At 44.7% G+C, this 23,598-nt stretch overlaps 1 pseudogene; it reads right to left on the reverse strand.

Moving 5' to 3' along the window:
* Positions 1-3,101: 3,101 nt before the first annotated feature.
* On the reverse strand, positions 3,102-14,605 carry LOC115131614 (BOLA class I histocompatibility antigen, alpha chain BL3-7-like; annotated as a pseudogene).
* Positions 14,606-23,598: the final 8,993 nt, after the last annotated feature.

Genomic DNA, 23,598 nt, shown 5'->3' on the forward strand with positions numbered 1-23,598 from the left:
CCTCTCCTATTCTCGCTATACACCAAGTCACTTGGCTCTGTCATAACCTCACATGGTCTCTCGTTTGCTAAGTCAAACGACACCGCTGGTTCTGCTCACACTGCCCTACCCTGTGCTCTGACCTCTTTCTCCCCTCTCTCTCCAGATGACATCTCGCGTCTTGTGACGGCCGGCCGCCCAACAACCTGCCCGCTTGACCCTATCCCCTCCTCTCTTCTCCAGACCATCTCCGGTGACCTTCTCCCTTACCTCACCTCGCTCATCAACTCATCCCTGACCGCTGGCTACGTCCCTCCCGTCTTCAAGAGAGCGAGAGTTGCACCCCTTCTGAAAAAACCTACACTCGATCCCTCCGATGTCAACAACTACAGACCAGTATCCCTTCTTTCTTTTCTCTCCAAAACTCTTGAACGTGCCGTCCTTGGCCAGCTCTCCCGCTATCTCTCTCAGAATGACCTTCTTGATCCAAATCAGTCAGGTTTCAAGACTAGTCATTCAACTGAGACTGCTCTTCTCTGTATCACGGAGGCGCTCCGCACTGCTAAAGCTAACTCTCTCTCCTCTGCTCTCATCCTTCTAGACCTATCGGCTGCCTTCGATACTGTGAACCATCAGATCCTCCTCTCCACCCTCTCCGAGTTGGGCATCTCCGGCGCGGCCCACGCTTGGATTGCGTCCTACCTGACAGGTCGCTCCTACCAGGTGGCGTGGCGAGAATCCGTCTCCTCACCACGCGCTCTCACCACTGGCGTCCCCAGGGCTCTGTTCTAGGCCCTCTCCTATTCTCGCTATACACCAAGTCACTTGGCTCTGTCATAACCTCACATGGTCTCTCCTATCATTGCTATGCAGACGACACACAATTAATCTTCTCCTTTCCCCCTTCTGACGACCAGGTGGCGAATCGCATCTCTGCATGTCTGGCAGACATATCAGTGTGGATGACGGATCACCACCTCAAGCTGAACCTCGGCAAGACGGAGCTGCTCTTCCTCCCGGGGAAGGACTGCCCGTTCCATGATCTCGCCATCACGGTTGACAACTCCATTGTGTCCTCCTCCCAGAGCGCTAAGAACCTTGGCGTGATCCTGGACAACACCCTGTCGTTCTCAACTAACATCAAGGCGGTGGCCCGTTCTTGTAGGTTCATGCTCTACAACATCCGCAGAGTACGACCCTGCCTCACACAGGAAGCAGCGCAGGTCCTAATCCAGGCACTTGTCATCTCCCGTCTGGATTACTGCAACTCGCTGTTGGCTGGGCTCCCTGCCTGTGCCATTAAACCCCTACAACTCATCCAGAACGCCGCAGCCCGTTTGGCGGTGGGTCAGTCATGGTGTGGGGTGGCATTTCTTTGGGGGGCCAAACAGCCCTCCATGTGCTCGCCAGAGGTAGCCTGACTCCCATTAGGTACCGAGATGAGATCCTCAGACCCCTTGTGAGACCATATGCTGGTGCGGTTAGCCCTGGGTTCCTCCTAATGCAAGACAATGCTAGACCTCATGTGGCTGGAGTGTGTCAGCAGTTCCTGCAAGAGGAAGGCATTGATGCTATGGACTGGCCCGCTCGTTCCCCAGACCTGAATCCAATTGAGCACATCTGGGACATCATGTCTCGCTCCATCCACCAACGCCACGTTGCACCACAGACTGTCCAGGAGTTGGTGAATGCTTTAGTCCAGGTCTGGGAGGAGATCCCTCAGGAGACCATCCGCCACCTCATCAGGAGCATGCCCAGGCATTGTAGGGAGGTCATACAGGCACGTGGAGGCCACACACACTACTGAGCCTCATTTTGACTTGTTTTAAGGACATTACATCAAAGTTGGATCAGCCTGTAGTGTGGTTTTCCACACTAATTTTGAGTGTGACTCCAAATCCAGACCTCCATGGGTTGATACATTTCATTTCCATTGATAATTGTGTGATTTTGTTGTCAGCACATTCAACTATGTAAAGAAAAAAGTATTTAATAAGAACATTTCATTCATTCAGATCTAGAATGTGTTATTTTAGTGGCCCCTTAATTTTTTTGAGCAGTGTATATAGAGGCTCATCAGCTTCAAGGTCCTTGTGTCCACATCACTGAGGACTTCACATAATACTCTCACATCAGCAGTCATGAAGAAGGCACTGCAGTGCCTCTTCTCCCTCAGGAGGCGAAAACGATTGGCATGGCCCCTTTGATCCTTGGGTAGTTTTACAGCCGCTCCATGGAGAGCATCCTGACTGGTTGTATCACTATCTGGTATGGCAACTGCTCCACACTTGACCGTGAGTCCATACAGAGCGTGGTGCGGACGGCCCAGCTTCCAGGACGTACATGCCAGGCAGTGTCTGAGAAAGGCCCCAAAAATTGCAAAAGGTTCCACCCATCCGAGACATGGACTGTTCTCAACGCTACCATCCGGTAGACGACACCTGTGAATCAAGGCTCAGACCAAGACTCCTAAACAGCTTTTATCCACTGGCCATAAGACTGTTAAATGACTAACAACTACTGCTACCCCTCACACCTACACTGCTGCTAAATGTATTATTGATTACCTTTATTATTACAAATACAAAGCTGTTCATTGATTGCCATTACCATAAGTATCTATTTATTCTGCTACTGGTCACTATTACTCCTGTTGATATGTATATATTACCTCTAGTATTTAATCAGTTAATCCTGCTACCTGTCACTTTTCTGCCCTGTTTACATGCATATCCGCCTATTACGACTACACAGACACCTAAATTATTGGAATGAATTTGCCATAAAACCTGAAGAAGCCTATTTCTCCCATATTATGTTAATTTTCTCAGGTTGATAAACGAGTCACTGTGGATATGAATAGCATGGCAGTAGTTACATGGGAGGTATTCTACAGTTCCCAGTGGGTTATTATAAAAGAGAATGACATCCCCAGAAACTACATTACATAAAATAGTCTTCAGCATCAACAGTAGCCTAACATGTATGTCATCGGTGGCCAGGCAGGATTCAGGTTGATAGCACTGTTCATTTCATCCCTAGAGGGCCAAAGTACTGCTAGTGCCATTTTCTGCCTGGCTGTTTATGATTATGTTTAGAGTACAAAAGAGACAGTGCAGAGATTATCCCTCAAACGTAAGAAGCATTTTATTCAAACAGTTACATTCGGCTTTTAGTAGACAGTCTCAAGAGCAATTCGTGTTAAGTGCCTTGCTCAAAGGCAGATTTCGCACCTAGTCGCCTCTGCAGTCAAGAGTGCAGTATAACCACAGCACACTTTAAAAAAAATACTAAATGCAGTGTAACTGCAGTCACAGTGCAGTTCAACGGTTCTGCAATTACTGCATCCAACATCTAAGTCAACTGCAGTTGCAGTGTTAAAAAAATACTTAAGGCTGGGATTCAAACCAGCAACCTTTTAGTTACTTGCTCAAAGCTCTTAACCACTAGGCGACCTGCCGCCCCATCAACTTCATACAGGTCATCAAAATAAATACCTTCCGAATATTGAGTTGCACCCCCCTTTGCCCTCAGAACAGCCTCAATTCGTCAGGGCATGGACTCTGGCCCATGTTGATTCCAACGCGTCCAACAGTTGTGTCAAGTTGGCTGGATGTCCTTTGGGTGGTGTACCACTCTTGATACACACGGGAAACTGTTGAGCATGAAAAACCCAGCAGCATTGCAGTTCTTGACACACTCAAACCAGTACACCTGGCGTCTACTACCATACCCCGTTCTAAGGCACTTAAATATGTTGTCCATTCACCCTCTGAATGGCACACATCCCCTCTCTCAATGATCCATGTCAAAAAAAAAAAAACTCTTTAACCTGTCTCCTCCCCTCCCCTCCCCTTCACACTGATTGAAGTGGATTTAACAGGTGACATCAATAAGGAATCATAGCTTTCACCTGGTCAGTATATCATGGAAAGAGCAGTATATTATATCATTTCTTAAACCCATATACAAATGTATTGTTTCACTTCAAATCCTTTGCTGTTTAGAACATATCTTACTGAAAACAAAATAAAGGTCCAATATGGCACTTTCCTTCAAATGTGTAAGGCATCAATAAAAGTACAAAGTAGAAAACACTTACAATACATGTTGACTTGCCCCATCACCAACTACAGAAGGTACAGTCAAAAATGTGTTATGCCCCATCGTAATCAAACGTCTCATAAAATCAAAACCGCTAGAAAAATACCACCACTGTCCGTAAGAGAAAAATGTACAAACGGAACATGTGGACAGGCCTTGTCTGGCTTATAGCCATGCAATTAAACAAATTAGTGTGAGCAAAGTTATAACACCACCTGCGCTGCTACACATTCAAACAAAATAATGTAGTTTTTCCCAGTTTAAATTAATATATTTTAAAATGTGATTGTTTTGGTGACTTCAGTTAGAACAACAGAAGTTCAAATCTTAATTCAACATCTCACAACAATCTAATGCTTCCAGAAACACACTTTCATGGTGTTCCATTGATTATAACTGTAAGACTGAGATAAGTCTATCACACAGTGGCATTATAACATTTTATAATTTAAAAAAAAATGACAGTACAGCACAACTTTTAAAAAGCCAAACCAAGGATTAAATTAAAGTAAAACTGTTCACCGAAGAATATTTTTTATATATATTTTTTTTACATTTATATACACTGAACAAAATTATGAACACAACATGTAAAGTGTTGGTCCCATGTTTCATGAGGTGAAATAAAAGATCTCAGAAATGTTCCATGAGCACACAAAGCATACTTCTCTCAAATGTTGTGCTCAATTTGATTACACCCATTAGTAGGGAGTATTTGTGTTCTGTAATAAAGCCCTTTGTGGGGAAAAATTCATTCTGATTGGCTGGGCCTGGCTCCCCAGTGGGTGATTCTATGCCCTCCCAGGCCCACCCCTTCACAGTCATATGAAATCGATAGATTAGGCCCTAATGAATATATTTCAAATTGACCAATTTCCTTACATGAACTGTAATTCAGAAAAATCTTTGAAATGGTTGTATTTATATTTTTGTTCAGTATATAGTCGCTCTGGATAAGAGCGTCTGCTAAATGACTTAAATGTAAATGTATATATGGAGTGTGTGTGACTGATGTGTGTGTAAGTATATGTTATGTTTTTGAGAAGTTCAGCATGTTGTTTTTATTTCGTTACTGTCTTCAGCTGCTTCCTAAAACACATGAGAAGAGAGAGGTTACACACATACAGTGGCAAGATAAAGTATGTGAACCCTTTGGAATTACCTGGATTTCTGCATAAATTGATCCAATTTGATCTGATCTTCATCTAAGTCACAACAATAGACGAACATAGTGTGCTTAAACTAATAAAACACACAAATGATTGTATTTTTCTTGTCTATATTGAATACATAATTTAAACATTCACAGCGTAGGATGGAAAAGTATGTGAACCACTAGGCTAATGACTTCTCCAAAAGCTAATAGGAGTCAGCTAACCTGGAGTCCAATCAATGAGACTGGAGATTGGTTAGAGTTGCCTTGCCCTATAAAACAACTCACAAAATTTGACTTTGCTGTTCACAAGAAGCATTGCCTGATGTGAACCATGCTTTGAACAAAAGATCTCAGAAGACCTAAGATTAGGAATTGTTGACTTGCAAAAAGCTAGAAAAGGTTACAAAAGTTCATCAGTCCACGGAAAGACAAATTGTCTATAAATGGAGAAAGTTCAGCACTTTTGCTACTCTCCCTAGGAGTGGCCATCTTGCAAAGATGACTGCAAGAGCACAGCGCAGAACACTCAATGAGGTTTAAGAAGAATCCTAGTGTCAGCTAAAGACTTACAGAAATCTCTGGAACATGCTAACATCTCTGTTGATGAGTCTAAGATACATGAAACACTAAACAAGAATGGTTTTCATGGGAGGACACCACGGAAGAAGCCACTGCTGTCCAAAAAAACATTGCTGTATATCTGAAGTTTGCAAAAGTGCACCCGGATGTTCCGTAGTCCTACTGCCAAAATATTCTGTGGACAGATGAAACTACAGTTGAGTTGTATGGAAGGTACACACAACACTATGTGTGGAGAAAAAAAAGGCACAACACACCAACATCAAAACCTCATCCCAACTAAAGTACCGTGCTGCTTTGCTGCCTCAGGGCCTGGACAGCTTGCTATCATCAACGGAAAAACAAATGCAAGTTTATCAAGACATTTTGCAGGAGAATGTTAGGCTGTCTGTCTGCCAATTGAAGCTCAACAGAAGTTGGGTGATGCAACAGGACAACGATCCAAAACACAGAAGTAAATCAACAACAGAATGGCTTCAACAGAAGAAAATACACCTTCTGGAGTGGCCCAGTCAGAGTCCTGATCTCAACGAGATTGAGATGCAGTGGCATGACCTCAAGAGACATCCCAAGAGTATTTCTGAACTAAAACAGTTTTGTAAAGAGGGATGGTCCAAAATTCCTCCTGACCGTTGTGCAGGTCTGATCTGCAACCAAAAATGTTTGGTTGACGTTATTGCTGCCAAAGGAGGGTCAACCAGTTAAAGGGTTCACATACTTTTCCCACTCTGCACTGTGAATGTTTACAGGGGATGTTCAATAAAAGACATGAAAACATAATTGTTTGTGTGTTATTAGTTTGTGTTATTAGTGTGTTTGTCTATTGTTAGATGAAGATCAGATCACATGTTATGACCAATTTATGCAGAAATTCAGGTATTTCTACAGGGTTCACATACTTTTTCTTGCCACTGTAAACACATTCCAACCAGTAGCAGTGTGGTAGTGGTTGTTTCTCTAGTTCTCACTGACATGAGGACACCTTCAGTGACTTAATCTGATGTTACTTACAGAAGTGCAGAGAGGACTCAGGTCTTCAGGAGACCTTTCCCAGAGTACGCAGAGTCAGTGTCATTAGCTAAAACAGAAACAAAACCCCAATGTTAGAAAAACAAGGTTTTCAAGTTCATTACCAAGTTCCTAATGCATGGTTCACAGTAAATAAAAACCTTCCATATTAATTAAGCAGATACATCAATTCACATTAAGTTTGAACCAGCATTACAATCTATAAGGAAAAGAAACAACCACATTCTAAAATGGATACAGTCAAACACAAAACAAAAATATGTGATATTTTCAGAATAGTGAACAATATGAACTGAGACACTTACTGCTGGCTGGAACAAACCCTGAAACCGAGATAAACATGACGTTATTATTGACTCTGATAGCTTGCTTTATTGGAATACAAGGAATACAAGAGAATATAATGTTTGAGATGATGCTGAATCCTGTATTCCTTCTGCATATCCTACTGCAGACTTGACATAAAGCCTTCGTGACAAGAGTCTTTATTTACATGAAACAGATTCAAATCAAACAGACTGTACTTCTACCATCACTACTATACTAATGCTTTTAAACCAGTACTATGACCTAACTACTACTTCTAAACTACTAAGTGAATCACTGCTTATAATATCTTTCCTTCTTTCCTCATTCACCTTTCTTCTTCTTCTTCTTCTTCCAAATGACGACCCCAACAACAACCAGGAGGAGAGCTACCACCCCTCCAATGATGAGGATAATGTTGGGGGCTGGGTCCTCTGTAATCATCAGAACAGAGCATTCAGACTACAGTGCAAGATAACACATTTCCATCGCAAATGAAATCCAAGCAGCATTCCCCTACATGTAAAAAACAAATTATAATAACAATTCAGGAGGTCAATGAGAACATGCAGTCAAGACAGGTAGCTTTACTGAGCACATGAGGGAACTTAAATGAGGAATATTGAGTACATTTAGTAAGAGGGTTAGGTATAGTGTGTATTTTAATCTCTCCCTCTTACTCCAGTTGGTCTGGATCTCAGACTCAGTCAGAACCTTGATGAGGTCCTCCTTGATACCAGTGACCTGAACCACACACTGATACTTGTTGTTCTTCCACTCCTCAGGCGTCACTGTGAGGTGGGCGCTTTTCTGGAAGGTTCCATCATCGTTGACGAGAATCTCTCCATTCTCCACATCTTCATGTTGGTATTTTCCATATTTCTGCCAGAACACCATGACTCCACTGGGGTAGAAACCTGTAGCGTGGCAGGTCACTGGAGAGGAGGGGGTCTTCTGGAGCAGAGACACTGAGGGAGGGACTGGAGGGAATGAGAGTTCAGACATTTCAGTGGTGATATTTTGAAATGAGCGCAGACTAAAAGCATTGACATTTATCCAAATGATACCATAAATGGTGATTTCTGTAGATAACACAGAATCAGTAAAGATAAAGGATGTTGGTGGTATAGATGATGTCACAACAATATGGTGCATTCTGGATCATTAACCAGACATATACCACTGTTGTTCCATAACCACTCAATGTTCCTAAGTGACACATCAATAATTATGTAGTATTGGACTTAATTCACAAATCGTTGCATAAACACAAGGACAAATGAAAAATAAGTGACATTTCTGAATGTTTACCTGTCCTCATCAGAGTGCTCTTCCCATTAACCACCTGCTTCTTCAGACACTCAATGCAGGTCTGGGTGAAGTAGTTCTTCCAGAATAACAGTCTACTGGTGTCACTGTTCCACTCATCCTGCATGAAATTAGCTTGCTGTTTACGAGATTTCCAAGTTAATGTCTTCATGTCGTACTCAAGGAAGTCCTCCCCATTATAACCCAGCTGTCCAAACCCCTCTGTCTGTTCAGTCTCATAATCCTGTGAGCAGCCACACATGTACTGGAGAATGTGGACTCCTGAAAGAGAGAAAGAGGGTCAACAACACTGTGCAATCTGTTCTCCAGATTCAGTCTGCCAGTGGGATCTCCATCATCATGTATTAGTTGTTCAACCAGACTGGAATAAAACAGATCAGCTCAGACTCTATAGTGTGGTGATGTCACACCTTCACCACAGAGACAGAGAGGTGATGAGGAGACTCAGAGTGTGGCTCTATTCTACACCAGCTGATGTTGGCTTCTCATTCTGTTCAGTACAGTAGTGTTATTCTAACAAATGGATGTTGTGTAGAACTGTAGTTCAGTGAGGTGTGTAAATTAATAAAACACCGTTGACAAATGAAGACTGTCCTCTAGTGATGATGTCAGAGATAAATAGAGGAAGTGAGAGAGGATCCTCTGTTCAGTCAGGAACAACAGGAGAGAGATAGAGAGACTAACATGAGGAAGATTATCTCTCAATAATGTGAGCATACTGGAGCTGTGTGTGTGTGTGTGTTCCCCAGATTCTGAGGTTGAAGGGTGAGTGTGTAGAGTTCCCCTGAGGCCTGATCAGCTCCAGCAACAGAGCCCACAAGGAGTCACAGGGCACTATGGTCCATTAGAGCAGAGAAGTCAAACATATCATCATCAACATCATGTTCTGCTCCTCTGCTCCTCTCTACTGTCCCATCAGATCAGAGATTTACTCAGAGAAGCTGAGGAGACTACAGCTCTACTGCGGGGGACAGAGGGCAGCACACAGCTGGGCAGTGTGGATAACACACACACACACCATGAACGCTCCACAGAGCAGACTGGAGGGACTGACTGAGGTCTTGACTGACAAATTAAACATGCAAATGTATTCCAAGCAGAGATCTTTTTATTTTTATTTAACCTTTATTTAACCAGGAAGGCTAGTTGAGAACAAGTTCTCATTTACAACTGCGACCTGACATTCACTAACCTGCCATTCAAGGTAATTGGAGAGTGACCTTACCAATGATATTCGTCCATAAAGATGCTTATAGTTTGATGCCATTTACAGTAGTGGTCATCATCATCTGTCCTTCACACACTTAAAACAGTACACAGTAGTTTTAAAATGAATACTGTGCTGGAGTCCAGGAGCAACAAGTGGGACCATACATACAGTAAACATAAGCAGAGAAACAAAGGAGTCCATGCTAGATGCTTTCTAATACTGAAGTCAGCTAATGATGCTGTGTGGTAAGTGTGTGAAGGAAACAGAAACAGGAAGGAGAAGCAGATCTGTACATCCCTGATATTCTAGATCTGTAACTTTACTGATCACTTCTCTAATCCTGATTAATTATTGTCTCCTAAAATAAGAGATTTTGACAGTTTATACAAACACAACTGATCAGATGAGGTAAAGATGAAGGACTTACCTCCACTTTGGTTAAAATGCTGCTTTAGAGTAGCGATTTCAGCTTTGAATGACTGCTGGGAATAAAAATAAATTATCTCTCTCCTTCTCCCAGAACTCTGCGTCTGTCTGCTTCATCCAGTCCTGTTCGGGCACCGCTTTCTGGATGTTGCTGTCATAATGAACCATCTGAACACCATCCACCATCCCCACAACCATAAACTCTGGGAAGTTGGTAATTCCAGAAGATGCAGTGTAGAAATGCGTCAGGGAGTGAGTCACTAGAGGAAAGAAAATACATGTTTATTTTGAATTCTGAACAGATCATCGTTTTCCAAAGTCATGTAGACTAGACAGAGGTTTACATTTTCTCTATATTCACTTTTTAGTTTCTCCACACTATTGTTTAATAAACTGGTTGTTTATATAATATTACTTTGAACATTTCCAAGACGGTATGTAACCCCTAAATATTACACCTGTTGTGTATCAGAGAATGATCTGGAATCAGTGTCTGATATATAGATGGTCTGATATATAGATGGACACACTGAACACTAAGAGCAGTATTGTGAAATGGAACTGTGATATTCCTAGACAGATATTTCAGTGAATTTATTACATGTGATAAACACAAGTGAAAACATTGCATTCCTTCCAAATGTACATGACATGGTCCCGTGTGGCTTAGTTGGTAGAGCATGGTGCTTGCCACGCCTGGGTTTGGGGTTGGAATCTCACTGGGGACCAGTACAAAAACATATGCACTCACTACTGTAAGTCGCTCTGGATAAGAGCGTCTGATAAATAATGTAAGTTCATTGATAACAAGAAGCCCAAGACCACTCTCACTGTAAGACTGATAGATGACACTAATCTTTAGCAACTTTACATTTGACCTTATACTGTATTCATCCCGATAGGAACTACCAAGTGGTTTATATTGATTCAGTTCACACTCAGCTAAAGGTAATATGGCATCCAAATAGACTTTTATGAAAGTCTATTAGTGGATTATATTTCATTCAGGGGAGAAAAATCCAAAAAACACAAATTTTCTCGATTTTTGTAGGAATAACACTGCAGTGTCCAGGTGCAAAACATGTCATTGTTCACAGTCCTCTGGGGTGTTACCGACATCATATTCAGAGAGGAAGGTAAATGGTCAATTCTGTTTCTCAAAGGTGGCACGTTTAGCCTCTTTCTGAATGTCAGTAGCACCCCAGTGCTGTTACTGAGAAAGCTATAGGCCGATGTGAGTAAGACTTTTAAACAGGTTTACACTTGCAAGGCCGCTAGGCCAGACGGAATACAAAGGTACATTCTCAGAGCATGCGCAGGCCAGCTGGCAAGCGTCTTCACTGACATTTTCAACCTCTCCTTGTCCCAGTCTGTAATCAACATTTCAAGCTGACCACCATTGTGCCTGTACCCAAGAACTCAAAAGGTAGCCTGCCTAAATGACTACTGTCCCGTAGCACTCACATCTGTAATCATGAAGTGCTTTGAAAGGCTGGTCATCAGTACATCACTGCAGCCGAGCTCCCTGCCATCCAGGACCTCTATCAGGCAGTGTCAGAGGAACGGATGAAAAATTGCCAAAGACATCTGCCACCCAAGCCATAGATTGTTCTCTCTACCACCGTCTGTCAAGCGGTACCAGAGCATCGGCTCTCAGACCAACCTACTCGGAGACAGCTTTTATCCCTAAGCCATCAGACTGATATATATAGTTAATCAAATGAGTACCTGGACTATCTGCATTGAACCTATTTTGCACTGACTCTAGGCACATACCCACACCGACACTCACATACACTACATCCCCCCTACAAGCACTGTCCCACACACACCAGATCTGGGACTATAGTTTTAACTCTAATTTATGGAAAGTAACTATTTTTTCAGGGGAACAAATTGTTTGTTTGGAGGTGACTTCAACTATTTGAATACAGACCCCCCAAAATTACAACTTTTTTAAAAACTATTTGAATACAACTCTCATAAAGTGACAACTTTTAAAAACTATTTGAAAACCGATCTCATAAAGAAACTACATTGTTAAACTATTTGAATACAGACCCCCCAAAATTACAACTTTTTTAAAAACTATTTGAATACAACTCTCATAAAGTGACAACTTTTAAAAACTATTTGAAAACCGATCTCATAAAGAAACTACATTGTTAAACTATTTGAATACAGATCTCAGGAAGTGACTACTTTTCTGAAACATCGGATTGACTGCCCACACCTAATAGGTAATCTTAAAAACATGCCACTTTGATACAAGTGACTTTTCATAGCAGGTTAGGAGAGCATTTTCCCTAACCCTATCCTAGCATTTTCATAACCTTACCCAATTTATTCTAACCTGCTATATTAATTATCCTAACAAAGTCATAGCTGTATCAAAGTGCTGTGTTTTTAGGGAATCTCTTCAACTAATGACAGGGCTGTATCTGGAACTGCATGTTGAAGATAGGAGATTGTGCGGCCTATTCATTCTATATTATTCCAATATTATTCCAATCTGACAGTCATATTTGATCTACACAAATATATTTTTTTATCTTAAGATTTTGTAAATATCCATTCTCCTGAATATCAGTTGCCCCATGTGTACATAATCAATTTAAACCAATTAACCAATTATATTTTATACAGGTAAGTATAAATAAGTTGAGATGCTCAACAGCATGCCACTGAAAAGTTTGAAAGATGCAATACATTTTTTCATTCTTGAAAATACTGCAGAGTAATTCAAAGCCATTTGCAAACATTGGAAACAGCAAATTGGAAGCGTAGCATAAATAACTTCGAACCTCTTTGTCCATCTGAGCACAAGTGTTCTCGTTTCAAACACACACACAGCAGTATAAGGCACTGCATCTCAGTACTAGAGGCGTCACTACAGATCCTGGTTCAATTCTGGGCTGTATCACAACCGGCCATGCTTGGGAGTCCCATAGGTTGGCGCACAAGTTGCCCAGCGTCATCCAGGTTAGGGGAGGGTTTGGCTGGGGTAGGCCATCATTGAAAGTAAGAATTTGTTCTTAACTGACTTGTCTAGTTAAATATTATTTGTTATTGTTTTTTTAAACACCATCTTTAAAAGGGATCATTTACTAAGAATGCACTGAAAAAATAAACAAACGCAACATGTAAAGTGTTGGTCCCATGTTTCATGTGCACAAATTTGTTTATATCCTTGTTAGTGAACATTTCTCCTTTGCCAAGATAATCCATTCACCGGACAGGTGGGGCATATCAAGAAGCTATTTAAACAGCTAACAACAACGGCTAGCTAGTAGCGTTTCAAATCGGTGACATCACTCGCTCTGAGACCTTGAAGTTGTTCCCCTTGCAATGCAAGGCCTGCGGCTTTTATGGAGCGATGGGTAAAGGTGCTTTGGGGGTGACTGTTGTCGATGTGTGCAGAGGGACCCTGGTTCGAGCCCAGGTAGGGGCGAGGAGAGGGACGGAAGCAACACTGTTACAGATGCACAACCAAATTTCAAACGTGCACCTTGTGCGTTCGACTATTCTAACTCTCAACAATAAGTTGAGACCCAGACGGAAGAGTTTGTGCATTTATTATGACGATGTTTTTGTTCGTTTTGCACTTTGATTCTTGAGGCAAGCCGAAGCCGGTAGCGGAAGTCTACTCCCCTTCATCCGCGATACGTCAACAGTAGGGATTCTTCAAAAAAGTCTGTTGTCATTCAACAAGACGTCGTGTTTTCATACACATTTTTAAATTGAGAAATAGCGATCAAAACATCTTAATTCGATGCAAAATTGTGCGACTAAGATTCTCTGCAAAAACGTCAAAATTATTGACAGACTAAAGATATCTTAGATGACTTGACTATTTTGAGGAAGTGTATACTGTAGCTTCCTATATACACACAACTTGAACCCCTTTTCATTCGTGCTAATTGGAGTCTCAGAGGCTGATTTAACAATTCGATGTACATCATTAATATGAGGCAAGACACCTAGTAAAAAACTGCGACACAGTGGTAGTAACGTTAACGTTATATCGTCGATAACAACTAGACTGACTTCCGTTCTATAGGATACGCCGGTAGGAAGCATGTTCAGAACGTTCGATCATGGAATGTGCATAAGGGCTACTACTTTATCCGTTACTGATTCGGAAGAAAACGTTTGTAAAAGCCTAATGTGAAGATAAGTAAATGCATAGGCCTATTAGGCCTTATAATAACTAAAGTTAAATAGTCTTGCTACGGAAAAAAATACATATCTTCCTAAAACTACAATACATAAAACTTTATACTGACCACCAAATGCTTCATGAAGGTGAACTATTCCCAGGACCATGAGGATAAAACCCTTCATGTCGACGTTGGTCTGTCAACTACCCATGTGTTTGTTGTCTCTCCCAATGTTTCCGTCTTGGGGTGTCCTGAACTAATTACCTGAAAATATGGCTAATACAGTATGAAGATGGGCTTAGACTGCTTATCCAATAGAAATCCCCAATCACATTTGTAGGAGTTAACATGGCGACGTTTGCTCGTTAAACTCATGCGCAGAAATACGTCATCGGCTGTCTCGCATCGAACTGCGCACGTGCAGATCGTCAACTCAACGGCACTCCTTCAATATAAAGTTGTTTTTCACGTAAATAAAAACGTCTCAGTTTGTCACTTTAGCGAAGACAGAGTAATAACATGTTCAAATACGTAAGAAATGGTCTCGAATATAGGTTGAGCCTTTAGATTTTGAGAAAACTCACAACTAAGGAAGAAATGTTCACTTCTCTAATTGACTTCTCAAACGCCAAACCCGGGCCTGGTCTACTTAGTATGTTTCCCCAAGCGTTCCCGGAAGTCTCGTGCTGTTGCATCTCTGGGTTGAGAAACTCTGAATATAGTTCGCACCAAGATATAATGTTTGTATAACTTCGTTGAGCCAATGAGAATTTAGGCAGCTCAAGCATCAGTCAAATCTAGGTGAAACCAAGCAGCAGAGGTTGAAACTAAAGGAAGCCTAAATGGTATCAATTCTGATTGGGCCTGGAGCTGGGGATTGAGATATTTTAACTCACTTGGATGGGTTAGTCATTGCAACACTACTATTTGACTGAAATTATGCAATCAACAAAATTCAAGTGCAAATTGGAGCGGCAAGTAGCCTAGTGGTTAGAACGTTGGGCTAGTAACCGAAAGGTTGCTAAATCAAATCCCAGAGCTGAACAAGGCAGTTAACCCACTGTTCCTATGCCGTCATTGAATTTGATCTTAACTGACTTGCCTTATTAAACAAAACAAAAATGGACAGCAAAGATGTGCATTCAGAAAGTATTCAGACCCCTTGACTTTTTCCACATTTTTTTACATGTTGACTTATTCTAAAATTGATTAAATAAATAAAAAATCCTCATCCAAATCCTAATCAAAGCGAGAACAGGTTTTAGATTTTTTTTGCAAATGTATAAAAAATTTAAAACAGAGATAACTTATTTACATAAGTATTCAGACTCTTTGCTATGAGACTTGAAATTGAGCTCAGGTGCATCCTGTTTCCATTGATTATCCTTGAAATGTTTCTACAACTTCATTGGAGTCCACCTGTGGTATATTCAATTGATTGGACATGATTTGGAAAGGCACACACCTGTCTACTGTATGTAAGGTCCCACAGTTGACACTGCATGTGAGAATTGTCCATAGAGCTCTGAAAGAGAATTGTGTCGAGGCACAGATCTGGGGAACGTTACAAAAAAATGTCTGCAACATTGAAAGTCCCCAAGAACACAGTGGCCTCCATCATTCTTAAATGGAAGAAGTTTGGAACCACCAAGACTCTTCCTAGAGATGGCCGCCCAAACAAAATGAGCAATCAGGGGAGAAGGGCCTTGGTCAGGGAGGTGACCAAGAACCTGATGGTCACTCTGTCAGAGCTCTCTCTGTAAAATGGGAGAAACTTCCCAAAGGACAACCATCTCTGCAGCACTCCACCAAACAGGCCTTTATGGTAAAGTGGCCAGACGGAGGCCACTCCTCGGTTTAAGGCCCATGAAATCCCACTTGGAGTTTGCCAAAAGGCACTTAAAGACGCTCAGACCATGAGAAACAAGATTCTCTGATCTGAAGGAATGAAGATTGAACTCTTTGGCCTGAATGCCAAACATCACGTCTGGAGGAAACCTGGCACCATCCCTTCAGTGAAGCATGGTGGTGACAGCATGCTTCACCGCATGTTTCATGTGGAGAAGTTTTTCAATGGCAGGGAGACTAGTCAGGATCAAGGGAAAGATGAATGGGGCAAAGTACAGAGAGATCCTTTGTCATTATGGGGTATTGTGTGTAGATTTATGAGGACATTTTTGTTTTAACCCATTTTAGATTAAGGCTGTAACATAACAAAATATGGAAAAAGTGAATACTTTCCGAATGCACTGTATATGCTGTTAAGATGGTGCCGACATTGAATCTAAGGTCGACCCAAAACAACATCGCAGCAGAAGAGGTAGACGGAGCGGCCTCCTGGTCAGACTTCGAAGGCGTGCACAACACCCACCACTTCCTAGTATACTACTCACCAATGTCCAGTCTCCAGACAACAAGGTGGATGAAATTAGGGCAATGGTTGCCTTCCAGAGAGACATCAGAGATTGTAACATTCTCTGTTTCACAGAAACATGGCTCTCTCGGGATATGTTGGTACAGCCAGCGGGTTTCTTCATGCGTTGCGCCAACAGAAATAAGTATGCTTAATGATTAACGACTCTTGGTGTAATCATAACATAAAGGAACTCAAGTCCTTCTGTTCACCTGACCTAGAATTCCTTACAATCAAATGCCAACCATATTATCTCCCAAGATAATTCTCATCAGTTATCATCACAGCTGTGTATATACCCCCTCAAGCAGATACCACAACGGTCCTCAAGGAACTTAACTGGACTCTATGTAAACTGGAAACCATATATCCTGAAGCTGCATTTATTGTAGCTGGGGATTTTAACAAAGCAAATTTGAGAACAAGGCTACCTAAATTCTATCAGCATATTGAATGCAGCACTCACGCAGGCAATACACTGGACCACTGCTACTCTAACTTCTGCGATGCATATAAGGCCCTCCCTCGCCCTCCCTTCGGCAAAGCTGACCATGACTCCATCTTTAGTTGATAAGGAAGGACATTGGAGATGTTGTACCCACTGTGACTATTAAAACCTACCCTAAACAGAAACCGTGGATGGATGGCGGCATTCGCGCAAAACTGTAAGCACAAACCACCGCATTTAACCATTTAAAGTATAGTTATTCCCTCTGCAAGGCAATCAAACAAGCGCAATGTCAGTATTGGGACAAAGTGGAGTCGAAATTCAACGGCTCAAACACAAGACGTATGTGGCAGGGTCTACAGGCAATTATGGACTACGAAAAGAAAACCAGCCACGTCACAACACAAGCATATTCAATCGCTCCCTATACCAGTCTGCTGTCCCCACATGCTTCAAGATGACCACCATTGTTCCTGTACCCAAGAAGGCAAAGATAACTGAACTAAATGACTATCGCCCCATAGCACTCACTTCTGTCATCATGATGTGCTTTAAGAGATTAGTCAAGGATCATATCACCTCCACCTTATCTGCCACCCTAGACCCACTTCAGTTTGCATACTGCCCCAGCAGGCCCACAGACGATGCAATCGCCATCACACTGCACACTGCCCTATCCCATCTGGACAAGAGGAATACCTATGTAAGAAAGCTACTCATTGATTACAGCTCAGCATCCAACACCATAGTACCCTCCAAGCTCATCATTAAGCTTGAGGCCCTGGGTCTCAAACCCACCCTGTGCAATTGGGTCCTGGACTTTCCGACGGGCCGTCCCCAGGTGGTGAAGGTAGGAAAGAACATCTCCACTTCGCTGACCCTCAACACTTTGGCCCCACAAGGATGCGTGCTCATCCCCCTCCTGTACTCCCTGTTCACCCATGACTGCGTGGCCATCCATGCCTCCAACTCAATCATCAAGTTTGCAGATGACACAGGGAGGAGGTGAGGGCACTCGGAGTGTGGTGTCAGGAAAACAACCTCTCACTCAATGTCAACAATACAATACGGATGAGTGATTCTGTAAGGTTCTGGGTGTAGCTGATGCAGAGGAGTCAGGCGCAGGACAGCAGAGATGAGTAACACAAGGAACTTTGCTCAAAATTTCCAAATACATGAAGTAATACCAAGCCCACAAATATCGGACCGAACTTACAAAAACAATCACTCACAAAAACCATGGGGAAAACAGAGGGTTAAATAATGAACATGTAATTGGGGAATTTAAACCAGGGACGACCCGGAGGACGAGGCGCAGGGCGATCCGGATGGAGACGGTGGAACTCCCGCAGCAACGAAGGGTCCAAAACGTCCTCCACCGGCACCCAGCATCTCTCCTCCGGACCGTACCCCTCCCACTCCACGAGGTACTGAAGGCCCCTCGCCCGACGCCTCGAGTCCAGTGTGGCTCGAACAGCGTACGACGGGGCCCCCTCGAGGGGGCGTAGGAACCTCCCGGAGTGGACCAGCCTCCACAGGCCTGAGGAGAGACACATGGAACGAGGTGTTAATACGGTAATCTGGGGTAATCTGTAACCTGTAGCAAACCTCGTTCAGTCTCCTCAGGACTTTGAATGGCCCCACAAACTGCGGGCCGGGCAGGTGGGCAGGTGGAGGGGCAGGTTTCGGGTCGAGAGCCAGACCCGGTCCCCTGGTGCGAACACCGGAGCCCCACTGCAGTGGCGATCGGCCCTCGCCTTCTGATGCCTCATGGCCCGTTGCAGGTGCACATGTGCGGTGTCCCCGGTCTCCTCCGAGCGCTTAAATCAGTCGTCCACTGCAGGAGCCTCGATCTGGCTCTGATGCCAAGGTGCCAGAATCGGCTGATACCCCAGTACACACTGGAAGAGGGAGAGGTTAGTGGAGGAGTGGCGGAGCGAGTTTTGGGCCATCTCTGCCCAGGGGATGAACACTGCCCACTCCCCCGGCTGGTCCTGGTAATAAGACTGCAGAAACCTACCCACATCCTGGTTTACTCTCTCCACTTGCCCGTTACTCTCAGGGTGAAAGCCCGAGGTGAGGCTGACCGAGACCCCCAGACGTTCCATGAACACCCTCCAGATCCTTGACATGAACTGGGGACCTTGATCAGACACTATATCCTCAGGAACCCCGTAGTGCCGGAAGACGTGTGTAAACAGGGCCTCCACAGTCTGTGGGGCCGTAGGGAGACCGGGAAAGGGAAGGAGACGGCAGGACTTAGAGAACCGATCCACAACGACCAGGATCGTGGTGTTACCCTGTGAGGGAGGAAGATCCGTGAGGAAATCCACAGACAGGTGCAATCATGGCCCTTGTGGAATGGGTAAGGGCTGTAACTTCCCTCTGGGCAGGTGCCTAGGGGCCTTGCACTGGGCGCACACCGAGCAGGAGGAAACATAAACCCTCACGTCCTTGGCCAAGGTGGACCACCAGTACTTCTCACTAAGACAGCGCACCGTCCGACCGATGCCAGGATGACCAGAGGAGGGTGATGTGTGGGCCCAATAGATCAAACTATCACGGACAGAATATGGAACGTACAGACGCCCAGCTGGACACTGGAGGGGAGTGGGCTCCGTACGTAACGCCCGCTCGATGTCCGCGTCCAGCTCCCACACCACCGTTGCCACCAGACAAGAGGCCAGAAGTATGGGAGTGTGATCTATGGACCGCTCCTCTGTGTCACATATCCGGGACAGTACGTCTGCCCTAGCGTTCTGGGAACCTGGTCTGTAGGACAAAGTGAAAACAAACCGTTTAAAGAACATGGCCCACCTTGCCTGGCAAGGGTTCAGTCTTCTCGCCGCCCGGATGTACTCCAGATTGTGGTGGTCAGTCCAGATGAGAAAAGGGTGTTTAGCCCCCTCAAGTCAATGTCTCCAAGCCTTCAGAGCCTTGACAACAGCCAACAGCTCCCGGTCCCCCACATCATAGTTTCTCTCCACCGGGTTGAGCTTCTTCGAAAAGAAAGCACAGGGGCTGAGCTTTGGAGGCGTACCCGTGCGCTGACAGAGCATGGCTCCTATCCCAGCCTCGGACGTGTCCACCTCCACTATGAAGCCAAAGAGGGATCCGGATGAGCCAGCACGGGAGCAGAGGTAAACAGAGCCTTCAAGTGACCAAAAGCCCTGTCCGCCCCAGCCGACCACTGCAGTCGCACCGGTCCCCCCTTCAGCAGTGAAGTTATGGGAGCCGCTACCTGACCAAAGCCCTGGATAAACCTCCGGTAGTAGTTGGCAAACCATAGAAACCGCTGCACTTCCTTTACCGTGGTGGGAGTCGGCCAATTACGCACGGCTGAAATGCAGTCACTCTCCATCTCCACCCCTGAAGTGGAAATGCGGTACCCTAGGAAGGAGACAGACTGTTGGAAGAACAGACATTTCTCAGCCTTGACGTACAGGTCATGCTCCAACAGTCGACCAAGCACCCTGCGCACCAGGGACACATGCCCGGCGCGTGTAGCGGAGTATATCACTACACCCTGCCCGTGCAGGTCCCGGAAAATCTTGTCTACAAATGCCTGGAAGACTGATGGAGCATTCATCAACCCATACGGCATGACGGGGTACTCATAGTTCCCTGAGGTGGTACTAAATGCTGTTTTCCAATCGTCCCCCTCCTGGATACGCACCAGGTTGTAAGCGCTCCTGAGATCCAATTTTGTGAAGAAGTGCGCCCCGTGCATTGACTCACACTGGCTATGAGAGGCAGCGGGTAGTTGTACCTCACAGAGATTTGGTTGATACCCCGATAGTCAATGCACGGGAACAGACCTCCATCCTTCTTCTTCACAAAAAATAAACTCGAGGAGGCAGGTGAAGTGGAGGGCCGAATGTACCCTTGCCCCAGGGATTCGAAGACATATGTTTCCATAGCCGCCGTCTCCTCCTGTGACAGGGGATACACGTGACTTCTGGGAAGTGCTGCGTCTATCTGGAGATTTATCGCACAATCCCCCCATCGATGAGGTGGTAATTGAGTAGCCTTCTGTAGGAAGCCATATACAGTGGGGAGAACAAGTATTTGATAACCTGCAAAATCGGCAGTGTTTCCGACTTACAAAGCATGTAGAAGTCTGTCATTTTTATCATAGGTACACTTCAACTGTGAGAGACGGAATCTAAAACAAAAATCCGGAAAATCTCTCACAGTTGAAGTGTACCTATGATAAAAAATGACAGACCTCTACATGCTTTGTAAGTAGGAAAACCTGCAAAATCAGCAGTGTATCAAATACTTGTTCTCCCCACTGTATATGCCAAATCGGCATATTCAGAGGGGATACGCACGGTGGAGACCTGGTCTGGACTTTCCACCGTAGTAGCACCGACGGAAACTCCTAAACACCTCCCCTAGCACTTTCATGACCACCCCTTGAGAGCCCTCTGTTGCCACGAAATAGCGGGGTCATGACAGGCCCACCAGGGTAGGCCCAGCACCACGGGAAACGCAGGAGAATCAATAAGGAAAAAACGAATTCTCTCCTTGTGACCCTCCTGCGTAACCATGCCCAGTGGAGCGGTGGCCTCCCTAATTAGCCCTGATCCTAATGGTCAACTATCAAGGGCGTGCACAGGGATGGGCATATCCACAGGAACAATGGGGATCCCTAAACTATGGGCAAATGCTCTGTCAATAAAATTCCCAGCTGCACCTGAATCTACGAGCGCCTTATGCTGGGAATGCGGGGAAAACACAGGAAAATGTATAAACAAAAACGTGTGCAACAGGGGGCTCTGAGTGAGCCTGGTGCCGACTCACCTGGGGTGACATGATAGTGCCCTGCCTGCCGTCTCCACTCCCAGAAGAACCTCCACAGCACCGACCAGCAGTGTGCCCTCTGCGGCCACAGATGGTACAGGGAATGGCCCTTCCTCCGGTCGCCCTAAGCACAGCACCTCCCAGCTCCATGGGCGTTGGAGAGGTGTTGCTGGGGGATGGAATTGACAGACCCCGATCCGGACGTCCGCGGGTAGCCAGCAGGTTATCCAGTCAGATGGACAAGTCCACCAGCTGGTCAAACATAAGAGTGGTGTCCCTGCCGGTCAACTCCCGACGGACGTCCTTGCGCAGACTGCACCGGTAGTGATCGATCAGGGCCCTGTCGTTCCATCCTGCGCAACCGCTGCTCTACCCTCAGGTGGGTTGTCGAAAACTGTCCGAAAGCGGCGGGTGAACTCTGCGTAATTGTCCAACACCGCTTCTCATTCCCCCCCATATGGTGTTGGCCCACTCCAGGGCTTTCCCTGAGAGAAAGGAGATGAGGGCAGACACCCACACAGACAGTGTTGTGAAGATCCTCAGGAGGCTGAAGAAATTTGGCTTGTCACCTAAAACTCTGACAAACTTTTACAGAGGCCCAATTGAGAGTATCCTATCGGGCTGGTACGGCAACTGCCCTGCCCTCAAACGCAAAGCTCTCCAGAGGCTGGTGCGGCCTGCACAACGCATCACCGGGGTCAAACTACCTGCCCTCCAAGACATCTATAGCACCTGTTGTCACAGGAAGGCCAAAATGATCATCAAGGACAACAACCACCCGAGCAACTGCCTGTTCACCCCGCACCATCCAGAAGGCGAGGTCAGTACAGGTGCATCAAAGCTGGGGCCTGAAAAAAAGAGATTGAAAAATAGCTTCTATCTCAAGGCCATCAGACTGCTAAACAGCAATCACTAACTCAGAGAGGCTGCTGCCTACATAGAGACTGAAATCATTGGCCACTTTAATAAATGGATCATGGGGTTACATCCTGCCTGTTTTGGCCCTGTCCAGGGGTATCGTCGGACGGGGCCACAGTGTCTCCCGACCCCTCCTGTCTCAGCCTCCAGTATTTATGCTGCAGTAGTTTATATGTCAGGGGGCTAAGATCAGTCTGTTATATCTGGAGTATTTCTCCTGTCTTACCTGGTGTCCTGTGTGAATTTAAGTATGCTCTCTCTAATTCTCTCTCTCTTTCTCTCTTTTTCTCTCTTTCTTTCTCTCTTTCACTCTTTCTTTTTCTTTCTTTCATTATTTCTTTCTTTCTCTTTTTTTCCCTGACCTGTTCACCAGACATGCTACCTGTCCCAGACCTGCTGTTTTCAACTCTCTAGAGACAGCAAGAGCGGTAGAGATACTCTGAATGATCGGCTATGAAAAGCCAACTGACATTTACTCCTGAGGTGCTGACCTGTTGCACCTTCAACAACCACTGTGATTATTATTATTTGACCCAGCTGGTCATCTATGAACATTTGAACGTCTTGGCCATGTTCTGTTATAATCACCACCCGTCACAGCCAGAAGAGGACTGGCCACACCTCATAGCCTGGTTCCTCTCTAGGTTTCTTCCTAGGTTCTGGCCTTTCTAGGGAGTTTTTCCTAGCCACCGTGCTTCTACACCTGCATTGCTTGCTGTTTGGTGTTTTAGGCTG

Source organism: Oncorhynchus nerka, linkage group LG7 (genome assembly GCF_034236695.1).
Source record: "Oncorhynchus nerka isolate Pitt River linkage group LG7, Oner_Uvic_2.0, whole genome shotgun sequence".
Classification (NCBI taxonomy): Eukaryota; Metazoa; Chordata; class Actinopteri; order Salmoniformes; family Salmonidae; genus Oncorhynchus; species Oncorhynchus nerka.